Raw genomic sequence first — 6,000 nt, forward strand, 5'->3', positions numbered from 1 at the left:
TCATCTCCCTACACCTGAGCTGAGCTGACCTGGGACAGACCACACCAATGCTGATGGTCTCTCTAGGCTATTCCGCCTTATTGATGAGAACTCCCAAGAGGTTGGGTAGTTCGTCCCAATTTCAGCTGAGGGGACACAGGTGTAAGACCTGTCAGCCTTAAGGTGGTCTTCCCCCAAACCTTCTGCCTGTTTGACTCACTATTTGTTGATCTGTTTTTGTTGGCCTTAGGACTCTGGGAACTTTATCATTGCTAACCAGTGCTAAAGTGCATGTGCTTACTCCCCTAAACACAGTGACATTGCGTAGGCCGCAATTGGCATATTTAATTTACTTATAATTCCCTATTACAGTGCACTATGTGTGCCCAGGGCCTATACCTTAAATGCTACTAGTGGGCCTGCACCACTGATTGTGACACCCACTTAAGTAGCTCTTTACACATGTCTCAGGCCTGCCACTGCAGAACCTGTGTGTGCAGTTTTACTGATATGTTGACTTGGCATTTAAAACCCCTTGCCAAGTTTTAAAATCTCTTTTTATTACATATAAGTCACCTGTAAGCTAGGCCATATGTAGCACATAGGGCAGGGTGCTGTGTAACTAAAAGGCAGTACATATATAAGTTTTGCATGTCCTGGTAGTGAAAAACTCCCAAATGTGTTTTTCACTTCTGTGAGGCCTACCCCTCCTATATATTAAAATTGGGGATTCCTTATTACATTTTATACATGTAATTCCCACTTGGAAGGTGGTAGAGCTGCGATTTTTCTAGTACCTAGGAATTGTAATGATAAGTCTTTGGTAATGGTAAAGTCTAATTTATGATTGCAGTTTTAAAAATACCACTTTTAGAAAGTTGGTATTTTTCTGCTCTTAGCCCTGTGTGCCTGCTGTCTGTTTCCAATACACATCTTGGGTGGGTGACAGCTGGGCCTTGTGCATTCCCTCTAGGCAGCTGCACACATAGGGAGCTTAGGTGTGACTGACGGGCCATCCATATCCCTGATGGGCCATCCTGGGCAGAATGGGAGGGAGGACCGGGGCACAGCCTCATACTGATACCTGAATGGGCTATGTCCTGTCCCCACACAAAGGACCGCTTAACCCCCTTTGGTGAGTCTGTAGCTGGGGCAGGAACGGATGAACTCTGTGTACTTCACAGTCCCTCTTTGAAGTCTCCACCACTTCATGGCAGCACTGGGTATACAAACTGGACTTATGACCCTCCCGCCTCAGTACACTTCTGGACCTATGGATACTCTGCCAAGATGTACTGCTGTGCTGATGAAGGGCTGCCACTGTGCTGGACTGCTCCTCTGGAAGAACTGCCTTTCTGTTGTACTGACCTGCCTGATGCCTGCTATCCTCATTGCCTGGGTAGGAAGGATTGGACCTACCCCATTTTAACCCAGAGTTGCTGCAAGGGCTTGTCTGTTTGGCTCCTTTTGGAAGCCTCAGGGTCATCACAGACTTCACTCTACTCAACAACAGCATCTCGACTCTGCCATCTGTGAGTCCTGCCAAGTGGTGCCAATCCAGTCCTGGACCTTTGGAAGTGGGCCTAAACTATTCATCTGCCAGAAATCACGCATCAACACTGTACCGTACCTGCGCATCTCCCTTGACGCTGATGCATCTGCCAGGATCCCATGAATCGTTTGCTGACTTCGTGGTGCAGCGCTTTCCCTTCTGACGCATCTTTGAGGATCAGTACATTGCCTGCTGACTGCGCAACGCATCACCTTCAGCTGGAAGCTCAGCGTTGTTGCATCACCCCTTTGCTACTCCATCTTGGATCTGTTGACGGCGCAACATGGTACTTTGTGGTGGACCAGACCAAGGCTGGCCCCTGTATCCGACCTATGTTCTATCCTGATCAGACTGAACTTTTGACTTTTCCAATCAAGCACGACCAGATAGCCCTGGTTTGCATTTAATGCTATTAAGCACCTTATTTTAAGATAGTCTTTAAAAATTCGTAATTCTGGTTCTGCTTATTGGATGTTTGTCGTTTTTGTCTTGTTTTGTTAATTAAACTACACTCTATTTTTCAAACTAAGTGTGGCAACTTTGAGTGGTGTTTTCACTGTTTTACTGTTTTAAGTGTTGCACAAATACTTTACACATTGTCTCTTAAGATAGGCCTGCCTGCTCTGTGCCAAGCTACCAGAGGGTGACCATCGGCTAATTTAGGGTGGGTATCTGACTTACCTGACTGGGATTGTGGCTCCTGCTTCGACAGGGTGCATACCTCTGCGAAGCAGAAACCCAATTTCTAACACTATGGCATGCCTGAGGGTTCCACCAATGACAAGCCTTGCTAAGACCTAATCCACCAATGCTGAGAATCTGTACGTGGTGGTGCATTTACTTCATCATGTCTGTTTCAGAGATTCTGTACCAATGACATGCCTTTGTAAGAGCTGATCTACCAATATTGAATATCGAGGATCTTCTTAACCAATGCCATGCATGTCTGGGAGATAATCCACTTTAAATCAGTTTTTGCCAAAGGATGATGAGGAGCCAGTTCTTAAGGACTTTATTGATGACTCTTTTTGTAAAGGATAAAAAAGACTCTAATGATGTGACCCACAGATTTGTAAGCCTTCTTGGTGTATCACGCATCTTGCAATTTTTACAGATCATTTTATCAACTTTTTTCCCAAAAAATAAGTGTGGGTTTCCAAGTCCTCTCTGCTGACACTTTCCTTTTTCAGCTACCCCTGTATACTGAGTTAATTCTGGCTCTATTCAAGTTGTCAAACTACATGTTTTCATTTTAAATGCCTACTTGTTTAAACCAACTGTCATTTTTTGTTTCGGTATTCCTAGATGTTCGGAGGAGGATTCAGACATCCTGTTTTGTTCTGAAGGATAATTCAAGAGTGTTACACCCGGAACACCCTGGATGAAGGAAAGTGGGTATGATCTTTCCTGAGAATCACCACGACCACAAGCACAGGATCCTGAAGTGCTGTTAGTGGGAGCTGTGTAGACAAAGGCCATTTAATTAATCATACTCTATATCCTCAAAAAACTTTCCTTTAGCCTTTGGTGTGTTTTCCTTAGAAATGGAACCCTTTGTTATATTTGGAGTATTGTCTGGCATTATGTTTTTAGTTTTTCTAACGTGCGTTATAGCCCAAATTTGCATCAAGAAGCGTATGAGTGAAAGATATAGACCGCAATCTATATATACAACGGTCGCTGGTTCCAATGTTGTTTCCAACATAAATACGCAATTTAACAACCCCGTAGCAGGACCGCGACCCACCTTTGAACCTTCAGCAAATTATCCGATTGATCCAGGGTACCATTATCCTGCTAACCCGCCACCTCAGTTTGATCAGCAGCACCACCAGAATTTCAACAGCAGAGCAGCCAGCACCTACATGCCCATGCCCATGATGCAGCCCGATGTCCCTCCCAGCTATTCTCAAGTCATTGGCCGCTCACAATAAACGCACACCCTGTTCAGGATATGATTGATATTTTGACTTAACTGAACCTCAGTGCATGACTTAACAGTATGTTTTCCACCAGCACATTGGGCCATATATTTGCACATTGGGCCATATATTTGAGATCAAAATTGCCATTTTGAGTGCTGGAAGTTGTATTTAACAATACCATTTTGCTTGCACAAACCAAGTCTAGTCACAGTTTAGTAAGTAGGAGACGTTAACTAGTATTTGGGCTCCTGAGACCAGGGAACCTGGAGATTTAGCACCTGATTGAGATTTTGTCCTAAAAGGCACGACATTGCAATGGTGACAGAGAACCTTATCTGCCAATTCTTTGTCTGAACACCCTATGTTGAATTGAGGAGACCACCAGATTTATACCGCCTGAGTAAAATTTACTTTGTTGGAGTAAATCTTCCTCCAATGGCCCGAGGGAGTATGTATGGGTGGTCAGATTACTTTTTTTTACTGTTTTGCCACTGCAAGGAGTATCCTGGTAGGGTTATTTGACGTTACAACGCATGCCATTACTCTGCATGCCGTTGCAATGCCAAACTTTACCCCGACTTGCTGTCGGGGTGCGCTGAAAGTTGGAATAGATTAATTTTCTATCCCAACTCCAGTGTGTGCAACAGTAGGGAAGGTGTTGGAGTTAATTCCGACACCTTCTACCCACTGCTACACACCTTTTTCGTTGCAACGGCATGCAGGGTAAATGCCTGCATTGTAACGGCTGCAGTGTGAAGCGCTGTTTCCCTCCTGGTGGTGAAGGAAAGTAAAAATAAGAAAATTACCCCCACACCATGTGGAAAACTCCCATAAAAATTGGAGGCCATTAGTTTTTTCTTTTCCCCAAAAATCCTACAGCATTGGGAGTTTGTGGAAAAGAAAAAACATATTAAGTTTGGTTTAAGAGCCTTTCGCCAATGAAGGTCAAAATGAAAACTTTTAAATTACCTTTTATGAACCATCATGTCAGCAGTTCGCACAAACCCACAAAGTTCACTGTAGGCCTGGTGGGAAACTATAAATCTGGCAGAGGAGTAAAGGATTGGTGGTAGATATAAAATTCTCTGACTGCCTTTACTCTGTCTGCCAAAGTCTAAATCAGGCTGTTAGTGTCTAATCTGTTCTTCTGGCCTAAATAAAGGGATGAGGGCAAAGAACTCCATAGCCCTGTGACCCAAACTGGAAATATGTGTTATGAAAACATGTCTAACATAAGTGTGCTGTCTACTACTGCCTCAAGTACTCATCCTCTGTCACATCCTGTTTACTATATTCTAAAATTTTCTGTGACCGGATCTGAACGGGACCTAACCACATGCTTTACTGTGGACTGTTGAATGACAGAATATCAGCAACAATATCATCGGATGAGATATTGTGTAAAGAGTATAATCTACATAACTATTGAGTTACATAGAATGTGTGTGAGTTATCTAAATATTGTGCCAAAAATATTGTGGAACTGAATTCGTAAAAAAAATAAGAGTATTGATCTATTATTTTCATAGCATTACAATTAATTTAATGAAAATATTAAAGTACTAAATAATAATATAATTGAAAACAAATTGTTCCAATAAGTATTAACAAACATATATAGTATTGAAGGATAATCATAATAACAATTTTACCAGTTACTGACCATTTATTTCGTTTAAAAAAACAAAAAACGAAAATCTTTGTTACTGAATGTCTGAACATGAAATAATGTTCGTGTTTCTTAATCACTGTAAATATCTCTGCACAAAACACTTTTGCACATATTGCCCATTCAGGGCTAGAGCTCTCTTTTTTGAAACATGCCCAAAGTATATGCAAAAACGGTAAAGATAAACAATGATTGAAATCTAGCTGTATACCAGCTTAAGATGTCCGCCATTAATTTACAAAGTGTGCCTTAACATTGTGTATATTGACTTCTGTGTTTACTTTCTCACTGGCCGGAAATTATGTAATTTCCCCCAGAAACATTTCTGGACTAAACTGGGTACAAATGGCGATTATTGACGTGTGTGTTACACAGTACCAAAAAGGCGCGAAGCCGAAACGCGTCCTGTTTGTTTATATAAGGAAATAAAAAACGTATACTCCACTTTCATCATGAGTGTGGTCTATTCTTATGCTGTGCAAGGGAAGTTCGAGCTTGATATATATATATATATATATATATATATATATATATATATATATATATATATATATATATATATATATATATATATATATATATTACCTACTGGCAGTCGCCAGTAGGTAGTTATAGTTAGGACCTATTTTCCATAGGAAATCCGCCACATTCTATTTCCAATTACTTTTGCGCCGGTCGCCGAATCTTTGCGAAATTTTCAAAACTAATGGCCCGCTCTGGTTTGCTCCTATCCTGAAAGTTTCGGGGTGATTCGACAAGCAGAGTATGAGAAAAAAGGGGGGTCCCAAAACGTGTTTTCCCCATGCAATCTTCCATGGGAAACATTAGCCGCGGCTACAGCCCGAACTGCTGAACGGAATTACACCAAATCTTTT

General features: G+C 41.8%; 1 long non-coding RNA gene across 1 annotated transcript in view; it reads left to right on the forward strand.

Moving 5' to 3' along the window:
- Window positions 1-5,575, forward strand: part of LOC147728242 (uncharacterized) — a 94,024-nt gene extending 88,449 nt beyond the window's left edge. Inside the window, exon 2 of the long non-coding RNA XR_015309368.1 lies at window positions 2,837-5,575. This is a non-coding gene — a long non-coding RNA (uncharacterized LOC147728242). The remainder of the gene's footprint in view (window positions 1-2,836) is intronic.
- Window positions 5,576-6,000: the final 425 nt, after the last annotated feature.

The sequence above is a fragment of the Lissotriton vulgaris genome, chromosome 3_1 (assembly GCF_964263255.1).
Source record: "Lissotriton vulgaris chromosome 3_1, aLisVul1.2, whole genome shotgun sequence".
Classification (NCBI taxonomy): Eukaryota; Metazoa; Chordata; class Amphibia; order Caudata; family Salamandridae; genus Lissotriton; species Lissotriton vulgaris.